The 19863-nt window shown below is 40.6% G+C and overlaps 1 protein-coding gene across 1 annotated transcript in view; it reads left to right on the forward strand.

Annotated features, from left to right (window-relative positions):
• The window catches only part of pitpnc1a (phosphatidylinositol transfer protein cytoplasmic 1a), a 51632-nt gene that overhangs the window by 2679 nt on the left and 29090 nt on the right, over positions 1–19863 (forward strand). The window lies entirely within an intron of this gene.

Genomic DNA, 19863 nt, shown 5'->3' on the forward strand with positions numbered 1-19863 from the left:
TAGCAGCCATTCATCATCACCAAGTTTGAGCACTGCCATAAAAGCTAACATTTTACAACTTTGATGGTTTTGAGCATTGAGGTTTGCATTAACACCAAAGCCACGATCTTTCCAGGAGTGGGCGTGTCCTCAAATTTACCCCAAGGTCAGACTGTGCCATGCTCAGAGATGCAAACAAAACCCAAACGCTACAGGTCGCTAGGCCTCAGTTATCCTGTTATATGTTAAAGTTCATGACAGTTCAAACAGATAAAGACAGAACGTGTATGGCTTGTTTGGAAGGGATACCGGGCAGATGATGCATGAACAGAGTGCAAAATGATAGAGCATTTTTAAGATGTTTGGTGATTTAAAAATCCAATATATCAGGTGATGTTTTTCTTTCAGATACTTGGATCAGCTGCTTGTTGCCAACAGGGAAGTTGAACATTGCCCTCTCTTGGGCAACCTATGCAATGTCAGCCCTCACGATTTGGTTGAAGAGTGTTTCTCCCTTTAACTTAAAATTTTTATTTATATATTTAAGACGAGCTTTACGGGGATATTCGGTGTATGTGCACAAGGCAATCACAAAGTACTGGTGTCTCAACACAGACAGAAAAATCAGCTCCACCTAGATTTTACCATGTGTGCTTCACATTAACCCAACTCTTCGACCATTTTGGGGACAAGTCAAAATTTCAAGGTCCACATGGCCACATGGCCTTTATGTATATGGGTGATAAAGTATTAATGATTAATTATTTGAATAAATAAACTTTTGATTTTACATATTTTAGTTGCATTTTACTTGAAAAGTATTGCTTCGTGTTCATTAAGCCAAATAAATAACTTTTGTGAGTGCATACACCAAACATCGCTCCATAGTCTTGCAGCTGTCAGTGCAAGATCAGGCTCTGTGGGAGTTTAAGTGTGTTTGTTTGTGTACCTTCATACGGAGCTGCCCCACGTCGCATCTAGGCCCAGACCCAAGATCTTGTTTACGTCCTCAGAGTGGAAGCTCTGCGTTCTGATAAACGAGACGCCCGTTTCACCCCTTGTTCCCTGAGGGACTCGCCACTTAGCCAGAAAGTGACCTGGTACACGAACGCCAGATGGAGAGAAACATGTTCACTCGGACAGTCTGCCAAGAGAGAGTGTGTGTGTTGAGAAGGAGATTGATTGCTTTTGGTAATTATCTAAGTGTACTTCTAAGTATTATTTAAGTGCTTTGTTTGTTATTTTATTTGCAATTAGCATAAACAATTTTAAGATACCAATACAAGAACAACAGCAGCAGCCATATTTGCTTACTTCTACATGTAGTTTCTCACCTTTGGTGTTGTATAAAGGGGCCCATGCTTAATACTGAATCAGTGTGCACCGCATCAGCCACTGCAAGGGTGAAAAGAACAAAATGCCTCCAGGCTTTCAGTCTTGGAGGCTCTTCTGTGCAGCTGCTTCACCTTCGAAGATTTTTACACTCAGTATGGCCGAAAGCTTCAGCCTAATTTCAACATGCAGCACATATCGATTCAAATACCGCGTGCTTTAAAAATTCCACAGAACATCCCCTCCGATTATCAAGCAGTCTCTTGTGCAGTCAGATAACCGTCCCAGCTTTCAGTCAGATAAAGTTTAAGTGGCTTGTCAGTTTTCTCTTTTGTCCTGACGCATCTCTGTGAGAGGGTTGAATAAGAAGGATAATTGGTGAAGTCACCAGTTTAACTCAAATGTTTATCTCCAGATATTCTTTTAATGCACCATCTGGTCAACGAGTCCATCTTTTAACTCACTAGTGCTTTTTTGTATAATGAGTGAAAAAAATGTCTCATGTACTCTGTTTCTAGTTTCTAGTTTGTTTGACTTTTTTATGGTTGTTTGCTTCCAAAAACCGCCGATTCTTTGTAAGTTGATTGCTGCTGTGATCAGTCAGCTCTTTACCTGCTTTATGGCCGTTTATTTATCTGCACAGCATTTCATCTAATGGTCCCGCTGGGGGTCTCATTAAAATCCTCGTGGCATGTTTGAATTTGTGCTCTTTCACTTTGTCTCAAATTGCTGCTACTCCGTTAAAGCATTTCTTCCAAAGTCTGCTTTTTTTTCTTTTTTGGTTTACTTGTTTGTTGCTCCGTAGTGCGTTATTTGGAGGTCTTGCAACATTAGCATTATAGGGATTTCAGTTAATTCCCCCATGCTGCCAGGGCTAATCTTCTGGGTGAAAAATTAAGGCTAAATACCCTAAATGTCTTCTGGCTAAATAATAATGTTGCTACACTGCGTTTGTGTATTTTGTGATCTGGGTATTTGGAGGATTCAGATTTGTATGCACTTGATTAGTGCACCAAAGACGAGTCCCCGCAGAGATGGTGTACAGCAGAGTGTGCGCTGGAAGTGATGTATAAAGTGCTGTGATTATGCGCTCACTGGCCACTTCATTAGGTATACCTCACTAGTGCTGGTTTGGACCCTCGTTTACCTTCAGAGCTGCCTTAATTCTTTGTGTCATCGATCAGCTTGGAGATGGAAACATTGCTCAGAGTTTTTGGTCTATATCAACAGTTGGTGTAGATTTGTTGACCACACATCCATGATGTGAATCTCCTCTTCCACCACATACCATCTGCTGACCATTTGAGTACAGTCGTCACTTTTTCATACCTAAATGTATTCAGCTACTGCCATGTAACTGTCTGATAAGAAACAGGTGCACGGTGGACTCCATACTCCACTGAAAAATCTCTTCTGTGAGAGTCATGCATTTTCGAAGGTAAAGGAGAAATTGACTAAAGATGGCAGGCGGCAAACATTAGAGTTTCAACTCCTGATTATTTTCTCAATGAATCAATTTGTATCACATTTTTCCAAGGCTGAAACCAATATTCTCAAATGTTGTGCTTTCCCTGACCCTGAGTCAAACCTGTAGGTGCCTGGTGTTGGTCTATGTGTGCTCTGTTGTGAATAAAAATATGGGACTGACTGCATGTTGATATACAGCAAAATGTATTTACATTTATGTATGATGAAGGGGCCATGTTAACCATCCATTGTTTTAGAAAATAGTTTACTGTTACACTCATCAGTCAGATACTGAGTTAATGCATAACTGTATAGTGAAAATGTTTCTTATGCATGATATTGTTCTACCAAACTCTACACCCATATAGTAAAAAAAGATTTAATAACTTTCAGTAGCACTTTATAATAATGTCACACTATAAAGCATCAGAATTTATAAATACTGATATGTATGTCCATCTGTTCCTGTTACACCATGTACAGTTGTCATTGCGAGTACAACATTGCTGGTAATGATCATAATCAAAGTCATAATCATATATCTGTATTTATAAATGGCATACTAAAGAGGATTAATGCTATATGATGACTTAGAGCTTGTTTATAATAATGCTTAATATAGATTTCCCTAAGGTACAGTTATACATTTACTCATATAATCTCTAAATACATTAAACAATTTTTGCGAGTCCTCTTCGGTGCAGAGTTCCTGCTGTAGTATATATACATTTTAATCTCCTGTTAATCTCCTGCCAGGCGATGGGATAGCATCATAACATATCATATATATCATAATATTTTCATTTTCTGGGATATAAATTAAACTTCATTGTCATGTGGTGAAAAAGATATGCTGCTCTCTTAGGGTCTTATAGGCGACTACATGTTAAAAATTGGTTATTTTATCCTGTTGGTAGGTGGTTGCTGGGCAACATGATGTTGTCAGAATATCTGACATGGATGGGAACCTTCAGGGGCCTAAGATGTACCCGTGTGCCAAGTTAGGTTGTTCAGCTCCTGATTGTGGACAGATAGAAAGAGATTTGGTGTATTATAATAAGATGTTTATTACACATAAATGGTGTTTTCAGCTGCCTGCACCTGCCTGGCCATTGAGACTCTAATCACAGCCTTCATGCAGATGAGTTCTTCGGGTAATCTTATCAAAATAAACCAGACACAATATATAGTCGAGGTCTTTGAAATATCCAGGGATAGAGGTGCAAGTTGAACTAACAAGAATGTAACACAGGCACGCTTTCAGGGCAAAATACTGAGAAGGTTACTGAGTGGAAAAGGCGGGCAGGAAAAAATGACCCCACCACAGCAGCTACATAGCAACATTAATGATCTGTTAAACGTGGAGGGTCAACGGTTTTCTATTTATAGTTTGGAGCAGTGGACTAAATTAAGAGCAGTAACACTCTCAGTCAGGAGTCCAGAGGTTGTGGGAACTGGGGTGACTAATGGACAGGTGAGAAATAAAATAAGTCCTGAGGGGGGGACAGAGAGTCATTGCCTGTGCCAGCAATGGCACAAGGAAAGCATTTAGACATGTGATTTAGTGTAGGCCTGAAGTAACCTTTAATATTGACTGAATCTCAGACCACTGAGTGCATATTTATTCATTTAAAGGCACATGGTCGATAAAGGGCAATGCAAGCAGCTAAAGGAAAAATGTTTCTACTAAGTCATATTAGCTTCTAATTATTTTAATACCCACATTTTTCTTATTATCATCCTATCCTCCAAACCTGCTTATCCTTTCACAAGGAACTGATGACTTGATGATGATGCTATATTGAGAGACTGACTTCCACAAGCACGGTCGATAACGCAGACTGTCGATTTCCACCTTGTGAGCTATCAATTAAGTTGGTGTTCAGCCGCATCACTAAGCAACCCTGGAGCTGATGCTTTACAGGTGAAAATAGAGGACAACATGAAGGGTCAGTAAACCAACAAAGGTAGGCCTGATAAATAAAAAAGTTTTATTTAAAGCATGTAAGGGACAGGGGAATTAGCAAGGAGGAAAAATAGGTTAAGAAAACAATAATGTTGTGTGATTGGTGGTGGAAACACCAACCTGCAGTGTGACCATAAATATAGGGAATATGCTTTTTACTTTGTCTTCGAGAACTGCGCAAAATATCAAAAGCACAACAGTTTTCTTTGGTTTCCGAGATGCAGCCAGAAGAAGACTTTCTTATCCAGCATCAGTGAATATGTGGCTGATTTATTTGACGCCGGTAACTCTGCCAACGGCCTTTGTCAGCCCGGGACTTGACATCTGTAACGGTTCTGCCTTATTGCATCTGCCTCCGGCTATGTGTTTGAAACTCACACGTGGCGACACCGAGCTTCAAACCGAGGTCCTGTGAGGTTGGAGAATGTGGCGAGACATTTTTAAGTAGAACCTCTGCACGCCCATGCATACTGCTGACAGACACTGTGGAAATGTGTCCCCAAAAAAACTGTTAATTTTGCTACATCAGACATTTTGGGGGGATTTATTACTTTAAAACGTATTGTGCAATTTATTTATATATATTCATATGTTTTTTTTGGTTGGAAAAATTCTGACACTAATGATGTAGAAAGCTCAAAAGCTCAGTTTGACTAGATTATCTCTGCTCACTTTGCATGAACATGGTGACATTCCTGCACATTATATTGATGATATAGTTTCTATCCTTTTTAATTTGTTATAATGCACTGGATTCAGCTGACAGTATCTCAGACCTTTGCATAAAAAAATACATTCATCTTATCAGATCCGGAAAATCTTAACCACCTGTCCCTCCATTTTCTGCCATCAGCCCACTTCTGCTCTTCCTGTCCCATTTAACCTCACTTACCATCAACATGCTATCTAAACAAGAACAAACAATGACTCCCGAGAATAGAAGCTAGACTGGCACATTGTTAATGCGTCAGTAGAGTTATGGGACAGGTGTAAGAAGAGATGTGGCGAAAGAGGGGATCAGCTGGGCTTGCTGTCCTATAATGTTATCATAATCCATTATGGGACAGATTGTACATGTGATCGGGCTCTATATGTGATAAATATGATAATGTGACGCGATCTGTCACTGGCGTTTTCAAAATTAAATTACACCTAAAGGCAGTTGAAATTACAGAAATAAAAAATACAAGTTATGAGTAATTAGTTCAAGAAAAGGTGTGTAAAAAAAAAAATAAGGAAGGTTTCTTCATGGGCTGTTGTGATTGGTCAGAATTTGCCAGATTTTTTTTTTTTTTTTATAAAGGAAAACACATTTAGTCTTTTGTTTATGTAAATACTTAAGATCTGCTTCTCGTGAGCAGTCAGAATGGTCTGCCCGTTGTTGCGGGTGGCCCCCTTAGGCCCACCCACCACTCAGTGATATTCTTTTAGGTCTTTCCAAAAAACAAGAGAGACGACAATATTTTAGATTGTATGAGACAGTGCTGGGCTTCAGTGACTTGGCACCATATTTTCAGTTTTTAACGTAGACCGCCGCTGTTTCTGACTTCTCAATTTCAGTCTGGGACAAACGTTTTTAGAGACAAATAACTTTTTTATCCTGTTAAATTAACACTGTTTTTCTTAACTTAACAGATTTTCAGGACAGATGATGTTTGCTGCCTTGTTCTTGTATGAAATGTTTTAGTCATAGCCCCTAATTGCAGCCTTAATGATAACTTAATTTAATAATAACTTTGCAAAGATTTTTTGCAAATTAGATATTGTGACACAACCCACCCAATTTTCCAGGCTCAGGATCCACGTGTGACTCCCGGTGGCTGGGTTTGTAGCTATCTGGCAATTACTAATAATTAAGCAGCTAACATTAACCTGTGTCAACCACATCAGCAGCTGATGTGTGAAGTTGTTTGCCAACTGGAGGAGGCAAAGATGGTGCTATTGGTGTAATTACTGTTGAAAAGGAGTATCTAATCTGATAGCTTTACTATGGATTAGTATATGAGAATCAATTTTTGTAACAATCCTAGTCGCGACATAGTTGTTTTTTTTCCAGCACTGCAGTTTCTCCTCAATTGTTTGTTTTTTGAAATTTCTAGAGCACATTTAGCAGAGCTCACTTCACAGCTGAGGCAGTGCTGTAGAGTAAAGCCATGTGCTCCCCTGAAGGTCATATTAGTTTGGGAAGGACAGTGATGAAAATAAAAATAAAAATACACTAAGATACTAGCTTGACTTCTGGTTTTTGCAAAATGGGAATGCTTTAGCTTGTCCTATGGGTGTAGTGATTTTCTGGGTGGTGTCTCACGGGATAACGATTGCCTCTCCCGTGGTTGTTCGTGAAGGTCAGGTGAACGCCCTTGGCTCTCGTGTTCCTCAAGCTGTTCCGACAGTTTTTGACCATGTGGTGCTGGCAAGTTGTCCGGCTGGGGATGGGAAAGAAGTGATGATGAGGGATTACTCTTTCTACAGTAATGGGTATTTTGTCAGTATGTAGATGAATCCCAAGATCCAAGATATTCCAGCAGAGCATTGCTTTGCAAAAAGAGTACTAATTTTTGTTTCATGCTAGGCTGTTCTGTTTGTGTATATATGAAGATTTTCTTTTCCACCCTAATAATTGTATCCAGACCCTAGTTTAAACTAGAAACAGAACTACACAGTATATGTAGGTTGCAGAGCACGGAAAAGCACAGTACAGTGATACAGAAACCTGTTCAGAAGATTTTATTACTTTTAATCACCATTTATCCACGCTCTTCCTCATATTGCTACTTGATACTATGGCTATTGTTTTTCATCATCCTGTCCATTCCTGTAGATAAAGCCAAACTTATTTCAGTTGTTACTGTCAACTATTATTGTTTATGTGTCTGTAGAAATATGCAAAATATATGCAAACCCTCGTTTTTTTAGGAGCACAATTACAGCTTTGGAGCTTGTGAACACAATAAAAAGTCTCAGATTTAAGTTTGGACTCTCAGACCTGCAGACCTCATTACTCTTGTCCACTGAATTTGCCGATGCTAATTAATTCTTTTCGGGTATCAATGTGTGTGGCGCCAATAAAAATGTTTTCCTTGGAAAGTCAGCGCAAGAGATGTGACTGATTCAGTCAATGAGCTGCATAATTATTACTTGATCCCACACGCATAAATCCAATCAGCTCCCCTAACCTGGTCATCACCCGACACTGTTAAAAATGTCTCATTCACAGCTCTTGCTGCATATACTATTAACCTTCACTACAGGGTCCCTGTGTATACCGTATCGGAACCACAGCATGTCAAAGGGCTACTTTAGCTGAAACCTGAAGACTAGAGACAGGTTGTTTAATATAATCACCATAACACACACACACACATGCACGTGCACACACATGCAAATGTATATCTAAAGTCATCTACCATATGTGGTTGTGTGCACAGCTACATGATGTGCATACCGAAATAACAGGTACAAGTGTCCCTGGTTACTATGGGAACATCAGCAGCTCGCAACTGATTAGAAATCTCTTTGATGATGAAGTTGCTTTGTGTTTGCGTTCTGTGAGCAGACAAACGCCAAGGTCTGTATGTGTGTTTGTGTGTGTAGATGTGAGTCCAACTGACCAGCATACATGAAGTACAAGTTCTTGCTCAGGAGTCTGCATTAACATTAACAGTAACATTAATACTTATTTCACATAAAGATGTTTTAATTTTAATATTTAATGATTTTATTGGGGTTCTTTAAAAGACTTATAAATCTGGTGAACAGCTGTTTCAAATGAGACAGCGACCGTGTACCTGGAAAGTTCAGCACTGGCAGCGAAACCTCATCCAACACATCAGATGGTCTCAGTGTGTATTTATGCCTGTCTGCCATGACTTTCTTATTCCTGGTATAGGTTTGTTTGTGTCCATGCAATATCTATCTATCTATCTATCTATCTATCTGTCTATCTGTCTGTCTGTGAACTTGAGTGACATCCAATTCTTTATCCATAATATAATATGAGGTATAATATGTATAATAGGTATAATATGATGTCAGCCCACTCTTCTGGGAAGGTTTACCAACTAGTTAGTGAAGGTACCTAACTGCAGTCTACATAAAGTACACAAAAAGACTAAAAGTGACAACAATATGAGAGCTCTGCTAGTAATAAAAATCTAACTGGAAGCACGTTTTAATGAAAACAATGAATGAGAAAAGGAAATATATAACTAACATTTAATAACAATTATAATCCATTTAATGAATCAATTTAGTTTAAATTATTTAAACATTTAAAGGTTTTCTATTCTTTTTGATTTATTCACATTAAAAGTTTGTGGTGTACAAAAAATTGAAAAAATATTTAGCCAAAGTTCGACTCAACTTGAATGTTTTCAGAACTAGTAGTTGTGTGTAGAGCAGGGCGATATGACCAAAAATATTTATCACGATATGCATTTGAAAATTTGCGATAACAATATAACTGACGATATAATTGACACTAGACAAAATGCTTTACAACTCCACAACTTTATTAGTGCAAAAAACCCCATCAATGTATTTTCACTTAAACAAGCAGCTGTTTTTTATGTGCATTAAAGTTATATAAAAATGTAACAGTTTAACCAAAAGGCATTTCCAGTGGAAATTGGCCGACATATCCTCGGCATAACCATGTATAATATCCACAAAACTTAAAAAGAGGTTATACACACACAATACGGTAATATTATGTTGAAGCACAGTACGTATCACTCCGCGAGACTCCTGCCTAATATAGCCGTAATGCTCCGACAATCCATCAAGCGGTGCGGGTCGTAGCTTAGCAAAGTCGTGCTAAAACATTTGACAGATTTTCGAGCGCCGTGTACGACATAAAATCGTTTTAAGGTCAGTAAACACAACCAGAATTCATACATAAGGCACACGAGATTATAAGGGGCACTGTAGGGTGGCTGTAGCTCAGGTGGTAGAGCAGGTCATCTACTGATCGGAAGGTTGGTGGTTCGATTCCTGGCTTCCCCTAGTCTGCATGCCAAATATCCTTGGGCAAGATACTAACCCCAAATTGCTCTCCGATGCATTCATCGGAGTATGACTGTGTGTGAATGTTAGCTATAAAGCTCTTAGAAAAATGTGGTGGTGTGAATGCACAAGTTGTGTAAAGCGCTTTGAGTGCTCAGATGAGTAGAAAAGTGCTATATAAGAACCAGTCCATTTACTGTTGATTTTCAGAAAAATCAAAGAATTGATTTTAAGTGTGCTGTATTTTCCAAACAACACGGTAATAACGACGGCCCGCTAGCATGCGCTACCAAAAATAGTGCTTTGTTGTGTATCTGATGGACGAAAGCTAAACCAGTTCCACACCACTGAAGTTGCAGCATTTTTACAAACCAATTCTGGTTCATCTGTTTCATTTAACGATCCCCTTTCGCTCTTCTCATTCTGCATCGCCGCCATGTGCGTATGTAAACATAGCCACTGCGCATGCGCGTTTTACCCATATTCATTTTCCTATCGTTGCCCAAAATTACACCGGTATTAACGTGAACGGTATGATATAGCCCAGCCCTAGTTGTGTGTCTTTAATGTTTGTCTTTTTTTCCTGTACAACATTTCTGTACAAGTGTTGCTTTGTAGGAAAGTAAGATAGTAAAGCATAAGAAACCTAGAACGATACACTAACAAACAGATTTACTAACAAACAGAACCATGTAAAATCATGCTCATTATCTCAGGGGTAATTTGTACCTGTGCACAAAGTAAGTGCACTTTTGTTGTATTGATTCTTTGCACTTTTTGAAGGGTTTTGAGAGGGTGTTGGGTAGGGCTGCCATGATTAGTCGACTAGTCACGATTACGTCGACTATCAAAATCGCCGACGACTAATTTTTTTTTTTTTTTTGCCTGTCCCATTTGGTTCTTTAGCTGTCAGAATTGTTGTCTGAAGACCAACAAGGATACCCAATGGATTTACTTTGCCAAATGGATCATCACGGCCTTGCCGTATTGGTCCATTTGATCGACCTTTGTTGTTATTATTTATTTTATTTTATTTTCAGTTGTTACAGACGGGACAGACATGACTGAGGGATAGGAAAGGGAGAAAGAAAGATGAAGGAAAAGAAAAACAGAAGGGAAGAGGGACAGTGAGAAAGGGCACTTAAAAAGAGAAAGAAGAGAAAAAAAAATCTCCTGGATCACCTGTTGAGAGAAAAAGAAGAGAAAACAAGCAAAAAAACAGAGCAACATACTAAGCACAACACCATCACATTAATCTAGCGTAAACAGCAGTAAATACTAAATATTGAATGTTGTTGTGTAGCAAGCAGGACCGACAGCGCACAATGTGCTTGGAAATAGCAGCCAATAAAGGTGTAGTTTATGTCTATGAATAGTGAACACCCGTGTGCACACCTGTGTGGATCAGCGCGCTTGTATTCAAAAGGTTTCCCCATGTAATGTTCTGCTAGAGGATGTAGAGAGCCATAGCCCCGTCCCCCAGGGCATGAAGCAGGCATGGAGGAGATCCAGGCTCCAGACATCCAGAGGCCCCAGAGTGCGAGAGCCCAAGGAGGACCACCAGAGGGGCATCCGTGCCACCCTCCTGGGAAGGGCTGAGGAGAGCCCCAGATGAGGGGTCACCCAGTAGCCACGGAGCAGAAGCCAGAGGGGGCTGCAGTGGCGTGCCCGCCGGCTCTGCCGGCAGCCAGCTGTGCCAGAGGCCCGAGGGCCCCCTTTGCCCCGGAAGAGGCCTGACCGAGCAACAGGCACCAGGCCCCGCCAAGTAGTCACTGGGAGTGAGCTGGTACATACCTGAGCACCCAGCCCCGGACACCAAGACCCACCAACGCACCGACCCCTGAGGGCATCAGTTACCGACAGGGAGTGTGGTGAGGGGAGATAGACCTTGGAGGGCCTGAGAGTTCCCAGAGAGGTGGAGTGTAAGACCCGACCTGACATATAGACACAGACAAACAGGCACACACAGACACAAACATGCATTCCCACCCTCATGCACACATATACAAATACTCAGCACTCACCCAACGTAGGGATAGACATACATGGACACTGTACACACAATCACACTCCCCAAACAAACTCTATACCCCAGGTCCAGGTACCCTTGCCGCTGGAGGGGGAAACGGCACCTAGACCCAGGAGATGTTACCCTTTCCCCCGGGGTGGAGGCAAGCAGACCGCCCCAGGCTCCACAGCAGCAGGGAGGCCCCGCATCCCAGATCCCAATCGGACGGCCAACACCTCCGCCCAGCCCCCCCCGCCCCGATGGCCAGCAGAGAACAGGGGTGTGTGAAGAACCCAAGATGCCCCTCCCTGGGGCCAGCTCCCCCGCTGACCCCAGTAGGCACCCCCGTCCTTCGGCACCCACCAAGGCAAGGGAGCCCAGGCCCATCCAGACCGGGGCCTATGGCAGCAGGACCACCCAGCCCCACAGGACCCAGGGCAGCCCACCCGACCCCACCGCAGAGGAAACTGTACCCACCCTAACATTCAATCATCTCCCGGACTGCACAAGACAGTAGACACCCAGGTTAAGTTTATTCTCCACCTCTCCTGTGACTCTCCCCCACGACGACTAATTTAATAGTCGACGCGTCGTTTGAAGCTTTGTAAGATCCCGAAAGACGCAGGAATAAGTAGTAGGATTTAAGAGTGTAATAACGGACTGAAACAGAAGATGGCAGCACTGCACGTACATAGATGCCAGCTGCCGTTAAACCCTGAAGAAGAAGGAGCAGTGTCCGGTATCGTACCTGTGTCCAAATTCAGGGGCCGCATCCTTCAGAAACCGCATTTGTAGGCCGATTATGTTAAATTAAAGTTATAGTTTTCAAACAGCTGAATAAACGTCAAACAGAAAATTGATTATCAGAAGTGTGAGATGGTAGAGAATTTACTCCGGTGTCCTGTTATATTTTAGATAGCAAGGAGCAGACGGCTGAGTTTATTAAACTTCACCGAGATAATACAAAATTTCATTAAAAGTTTAATAAACTATCATCTTGTCTTTATTTTTAGTTAGCACATACCTTAAACACCTTAAACTGTAAGCTAATGATAGTTATATAAGAGCAGATCCATGCTGGTGCAATAAGCTGTACGTTTTACGTCCAATGGATGCATGATCTGATTAGCTGACTAATCGCAAAAATAATCGGTGACTAGTCGACTATCAAAATAATCACGTGTCAACCCTAGTGTTGGGCTATAAGTTTGAAACTGTTGTTTTAACTGATAACGTGATTGTGGTGGTAATTTATACAACTGTGAAACAAACAGTTGAGTTTATAGTTGGATTTTTCTGTTGTGTGGGGAGTCATAAACTTTGTCTCACATATGAATGCTTTGATTCGAGCAAGACTCAGGTCTGTATGACACTGGATGGTGATGATCTTTACTAAGTAGACTACACAAAAGAAGAGCTTGTATATGATGCCAGAATCCCTGTTACAGCGCACGTTTCAGAGACTTATCAGTGTGCAGTATATTACAGATCACTGTGCAAATGTGAATCTGCAGAATGGAAAAGAGACAAGTCAGCTTCGTTATCAAACAGAGGTATGTGACATCGCATATTGCATCATACTTCATGTGTAAATTTTACAAAGGTTTTATGGATTTTTTCTTACCTTTGCACTGATAGGATTGCTTTCAATTTCACGGTACATGTGGTATGACAAGATACTACTTCATTACTGCATTTGTTAGTGCAACTAACAGAGCAACTAATGGTCATCGTCTACCCCAGAGATCACGTGATACTTTATTAACCACTTGTTTCCTCCATCTATCAACATAAAGTGGAGCAAGAATGGAAAAATCATAACAGTGGAAAATCATTTCAAGAAGTGCTTATCTAATCCTGATGGGACATTTCACATTTTGTCCACTCACAACTTTATACGCCTTTATATAAGCCTCCACGTTGTGAGTACGCCGTCATTCAAACAAAGGTAAGTCAGCTTGAGTACTGCGAGTAAAATGCGTTTGATTTCCCTCCGAACATTCAGATTAGTGCAGCATAAATTCATTCATGAGGGGGAAATTACAGTGAGAACATGTGGAGGCTGTTAGAGGGATAACATTGTCCTGAAGAATTTACTTATTCTCTATGGTTAAAGAAATTGCACTAATTAATTCATATTTATTATAAAAATCCTAATTATACATCTTGCATCTTAATTATACATGTATGTACTTTCTAAACACGTTCATTGATACATTTGTGATGAATGGATTTGAAAGTAGATAAACACATTTGTGTCATCCTTGGCTCATTAAAGCTCTTGTCTTTAACTTAACTTTGTCTGTGTATGTTTCAGGTACTGCACTCTGAATGAACCAGCATTGGGTCATTGTGAGAATCACAGGGAAGGTTGAAGCCGCCCAGATGTATGGCCGGAGTCGCAGATACCTGCAGCCATGTTGCTGCTCTTCTGTGGCATAAGGACTGTTACAGATGAACCTGCATACTGGGTTTTGCTGGGTAATATGACCAAGATACAGTCAGTGGTTGGCCATAAGATAGACTTCTCCTCTTCAGCTGCCCCAAAAAAGGCTCTCAATAAAAACATAAACAGACCATCCGTAGTGACAGGTAAAAGAAGCCGTCCACAGAAAAGAAAAGTTCCACCTGCTACTGTGGAGGAGTTGTCTCAACTGATGGGAAAATATTTCTCCAAGCATAGTTCTGTTCTGAATAACCCATAATGTTGTATTTAGGGGGTCTACATTTGTGCCTGAAGTGCATTGCCATGTAAATAATTTGCATTTACTGAATATGTACTTACTAAGTACCACTGTTCAAAAGTTGAATAAAGAAACAAACACATAAAATCCTGACAACATTTAAATAAGATCACCCACTACTAGCATTCTGTTATTTACTGTCTCTTTTGAAATCTTACCACTGCATATACAGCACAACACTTTTAAGAGTATTTAACAAGAGCATTTTTCCCTGGTTGTACTACCTCACTGGGGCACATGTTCACCAAAACGCAGCAAACCTTCACCATCTCATCTAGAAGGGTCACCTCTTCACCCTCACATGGATGAAGTAATCTGATTGGCATGGTGGTATGTAGCATGTAGTTTGAAGCAGGGAACCCAGTCAGGATTTGTTTCATCCATTTCATAGGCTGGTTTGCCTGCAATAATGAAAAACAACTAGCAACTCTATAAATAGAATGTATATCAACAAAATCACTCATTAGGATGTTTGTTCTAGTTTGCTAAGACCTCAGAGCGCATTGAAAATAAAACTAATAGGCTATAAAGAGTAATGTGACCTTATTTTGATCTTACCTGAATGAAAATGTCTGGAGCACACCAACAGATATCTGGGGATGGAAGAGAACTGGATATCAGCTCGTCTCACAGCTGCTATCCAGGCTAGACGCCTTCTTTTGGTAACATCTGATACATAAGCTCCCTCACGTTGCTTCCAGGTGGGGAAACGATAAAAAGAGAGCCCATTTTCCAGCTTATTCCCTTCCCGATCGTGCGATCTAACATTACAACCGACAGCACAGCAAGTGCGTACCATTGCTGATGCTATCCGTGTGCTTTCGCTCCTTTAGCCCTTTGTTTGGCCTGCTAAAATGGCGCCTCGGCGGTCACACCCCCTCCCGTGACATCACGCTCCAAAGCCCTATAAAGGAAGTTCAATGTATTATCAAGTGTATTTATTAATGATAAACATTTGCCAGTGTGATGAATGTATCTCAAGTTTTGGTGTGGTCACTTTTAGGTTACTGTTTGGGGTGTCGGGTGGGGCTTTACAACGTCCCCTGCCTAAAGCAACCAACATTGTTCCCTTTATGCTTGTACCAAGAACAGGAAACATTTTTTAGGTACAGATTGGGAAGGTGAACTCAAATAACAAAAAAATTGCCATAGTTTGCTGAACATGCATCATAGTACAGGTTCCCGGTACTTTTCCTGGTAAAGAAAACAAACAAAAATATAAGTAAACTTAAATTTAGGGTTTTGGTAGTGCAGCTTGGCTCTCGGCATGTTAATATTTTTGTCCCGTGACTCATTTTGGACTTTTTAGTAATTGAAACATGACACAGGTTTTGTAGTGCTCACTGTAGAGTCCTTTACATTATTACTGTTACTGTGTGTATGTGTTTTTGCTACAATATTTATTCGAACGACATGTAAATCTTCACTGTATTCAGTAGTGGTCGCACAGGAAACTTCTTGACTAATTAAAAATTATAACAATTAGTCAAATGTTATTCAAGTAAAGTTTCTGATTTTCCCAGTATGACACGCTAACAAAGGCTGTTTTTTGTGTCCAATTGTTCTCTACCTCACCACTGCTGTGAGTTTACCGAGCTCTCTCCATGCATAATGAATGAGATGAGTTTTCCCCAAACAATCTGAAATTCAAGTTGTACCAAAACACTCCAGACTGGAACAGAAGGAACAAAAGGCTTATGTAACAATAAGGTGCTTGCCAAAACAAGAAATGACTTCTCTAAGAAAACCACCTGGTTCTTGCCTCAAAGCTTAGTTGGAAGTGAACAGAGTGATGGATTTAAACTGACTGTGAATGTTGTTTTATTGCTGGTAAATTGGTCTTGAGCATATATAGCGACAAAATGGAATCAATCAAAAATCAGTGTAGCAGCCAATGCGTGCCACGCCCAAGGCTGAACAGTTCTTTGTTTTTCTCAGTAAAATCCACCTTAATTTGTTCCTTTTTAAATTGCTCTTATGTGAGTAGACTTAAACATGTTCAGAACGTTTCAGTCTCTCAACCTTTGTTTACCTCTAGTACTTAATGATGAAATACAGGGTGGGCCATTTATATGGATACACCGTAATAAAATGGGAATGGTTGGTTGGTCCTGTTTGTGGCACATTAGTATATGTGAGGGGGGCAAACTCCTCAAGATGGGTGGTGACCATGGTGGCCATTTAGAAGTCGGCCATCTTGGATACAACTTGTGTTTTTTCAATAGGAAGAGGGCCATGTGACACATCAAACTTATTGGTAATGTCACAAGAAAAACAATGGTGTGCTTGGTTTCAACGTAACTTTATTCTTTCATGAGTTATTTACAAGTTTCTGACCACTTATAAAATGTGTTCAATGTGCTGCCCATTGTGTTGGATTGTCAATGCAACCCTCTTCTCCCACTCTTCACACACTGATAGCAACACCGCAGGAAAAATGCCAGCACAGGCATCCAGTATCCGTAGTTTCAGGTGCTGCACATCTCGTATCTTCACACCATAGACAATTGCCTTCAGATGACCCCAAAGATGAAAGTCTAAGGGGGTCAGATCGGGAGACCTTGGGGGCCATTCAACTGGCCCACGACGACCAATCCACTTTCCAGGAAACTGTTCATCTAGGAATGCTCGGACCTGGCACCCACATTATGGTGGTGCACCCACACTGCGGTGGTGCACCCTCTTGCTGGAAAAACTCAGGGAACGTGCCAGCTTCAGTGCATAAAGATGGAAACACAACATCATGTAGCAATTTCAAATATCCAGTGGCCTTGAGGTTTCCATTGATGAAGAATGGACCCACTATCGTTGTACCCCATATACCACATCAAACCATCACTTTTGTTGGTCCAACAGTCTTGGAGGGATCCATCCAATGTCGGTTAGTGTCAGACCAATAGCGGTGGTTTTGTTTGTTAACTTCACCATTCACATAAAAGTTTGCCTCATCACTTAACAAAATCTTCTGCGTGAACTGAGGGTCCTGTTCCAATTTTTGTTTTGCCCATTCTGCAAATTCTGTGCGCCGATCTGGGTCATCCTCGTTGAGATGCTGCAGTAGCTGGAGTTTGTAAGGGTGCCATTTGTGAGTAGCTAATATCCGGGATGTTCGACTAATGCCACTCTCCAGTGACATGCGGCGAGTGCTACGCTGTGGGCTCTTGCTGAATGAAGCTAGGACAGCCACTGATGTTTCTTCATTAGTGACAGTTTTCTTGCGTCCACATTTTGGCAAATCCAACACTGAACCAGTTTCACGAAACTTAGCAAGCAGTTTGCTAACTGTAGCATGGGAGATGGGTGGTCTCGTAGGGTGTGACCCGGTTACTGCGTTCACCAGATATCAACACAATTTCAATCCGCTCCTCACGTGTTAACCTGTTCGACATGTCAATGGCTGTAAACAAAGAGAAACTTGTAAATAACTCATGAAAGAATAAAGTTACGTTGAAACCAAGCACACCATTGTTTTTCTTGTGACATTACCAATAAGTTTGATGTGTCACATGGCCCTCTTCCTATTGAAAAAACAAAAGTTGTATCCAAGATGACCGACTTCTAAATGACCACCATGGTCACCACCCAGCTTGAGGAGTTTGCCCCCTCACATATATTAATGTGCCACAAACAGGACTTTAATATCACCAAGCATTCCCATTTTATTACGGTGTATCCATATAAATGGCCCACCCTGTAGATTTAATCCAGTAGAAGCATTTGCCAGTGAACCAAAGTTGTGGAACTTTGCTACTTTCAGCTGTGCCCTTATTCACAAGAGGTCACCACAGCAGGTAGTGTCACATGTTTGATTTGGCAGATTTATACAACAGACGCCCTTCCTGACTTCCCCTGCAGGGATTTCTGTGTCCTCCTGTGATTGAATCAGGCAGGCAAATGTGTAGACCTCTATACAAAAAAAAACAAAAACAGTTTGTTTCCTGGTGCATTTATTCAAGCGGTTTAGTGTCATATAAAGTGTGTGTAATTCAGTTAAATTTGGACCGTTGGTAGGCATTTACGAGGCAACATGACAGCATCATAATATATTATTCGTAATAAAAGTTTTGTGGATATAAATTAGATATTGTTGTGAAATTAAAATGATACAATGCAGTGTTACAGGTGCATAAGAGCTGCAAATGAATAATTTTTGCCTGTTGGTAGGTAGCTGCTAAGCAGCATGATGACATCATAATAACTGATATAGATAAGATCCTACAGGGATGTACCTCTAATAAACAGTAATAAAAATGAACCACATCAACTGTAACATTAAATATAACAGTTATTAACAGTTATAATGCAAAAACATACATCATAATGTGGCGAATGTGGCTCAGGAGAGCAGTTTTTCTACTCATTGGAAGGTGATTTGATCCCTTGTTCCTCCAGCCTGCATGTCGAAGTATCCTTGGGCAAGATACTGAGCACTCAGTGGCGTCTGATGCATCCATCAACGTGTGAGTGTGTGAATGTTGGGTTAAATGAGCCAGTAATGCCTCTAGTGATGCCTGTGGAAACCACTTTATCTCCCAAATAAGTACCAGCTCATATTAAACTTTAATAATTGTCATTCTTTACTTTTAATTTTGTATTCATGAAATACATTTTGATGCTAGTACCAGCAATAAAGTATTAACAGTGTATAGATTATGGCATTGCTACCCTATCTGAGTATCTCTCCACCACAGCTACTGAATGTTGGCCCATATCTGGACTTTGAACGTCACAGAGCTGACTGCATGAGCTTGGTGAAACATGTGCTGCTGCAGGGATGATTTAAATGGCCAATCGTCACTTGTTTTTGGCACAGCCAAAGCATTGCTACTGATTATGGAGTAGAGAAACATACTTTAACTGTTTCAGGTGGATACTTGATATTTCATGGATGGTTTGACACAATCCAGTCCCCTCATCAAACATGGAAATCAATTAGATTAGATCCACTGTCAGACCGTACGTAAAAACTTTTACAGAGCTGTCTGAAATCTCTGACTCTATTAGTAGCACTCTGTTACATTAGCAAATCAGCATTTCCAATATGAAATGAAAATAAAGTGCTCAGCACAGCAAACAGTGATGGCATTTCCCGGCTAAATGGGAGGATTGGCTTATTTGAATTGCTCCAAAAGTATTGCTGTGATTGATGTCATTGTGTTATTCATAAACTATAAAGCCAAATATGTAATTGTGACACCAAGTGATTCACTATCACTTCACAATTGTGTTTTTACAGCCTTAATAATCGCTGGACTGTAGTAACACTTGCAAACACAGTTGTATGTTAGATGATATCCCACACATACATGCATTAAAGGACTAACATAGGGGTGAAGGCATATTACTGGAGATGACTTAAACCA

This window comes from Perissodus microlepis, chromosome 4 (assembly GCF_051167445.1).
Source record: "Perissodus microlepis isolate ML-2025 ecotype Zambia chromosome 4, ASM5116744v1, whole genome shotgun sequence".
Lineage (NCBI taxonomy): Eukaryota > Metazoa > Chordata > Actinopteri > Cichliformes > Cichlidae > Perissodus > Perissodus microlepis.